Source organism: Etheostoma spectabile, chromosome 10 (genome assembly GCF_008692095.1).
Source record: "Etheostoma spectabile isolate EspeVRDwgs_2016 chromosome 10, UIUC_Espe_1.0, whole genome shotgun sequence".
In the NCBI taxonomy this organism is placed as follows: Eukaryota; Metazoa; Chordata; class Actinopteri; order Perciformes; family Percidae; genus Etheostoma; species Etheostoma spectabile.
Genome location: NC_045742.1, coordinates 14,418,930 through 14,419,130, shown reverse-complemented (window position 1 = coordinate 14,419,130; position 201 = coordinate 14,418,930). Strand labels below are relative to the sequence as shown.

Sequence of the window (201 nt, the reverse complement as noted above, 5' to 3'; positions counted from 1 at the left end):
ATGAGCTTCAAGAGGTAGTCACCTGAAATGGTTTCCCAACAGTCTTGAAGGAGTTCCCGTAGATGTTTAGCACTTGTTGGCCCTTTTGCCTTCACTCTGCGGTTCAGCTCTCCCCAAACCATCTTGATTGGGTTAAGGTCAGGTGACTGCGGAGGCGCACCACTCCATCACTCTCCTTCTTGGTCAAATAGCCCTTACACA

At 49.8% G+C, this 201-nt stretch overlaps 1 protein-coding gene across 3 annotated transcripts in view; it reads right to left on the bottom strand.

The window, feature by feature from the left end:
• The window catches only part of macrod1 (mono-ADP ribosylhydrolase 1), a 102,315-nt gene that overhangs the window by 7,732 nt on the left and 94,382 nt on the right, over positions 1-201 (bottom strand). The gene's annotated exons all lie outside the window — the stretch shown is intronic.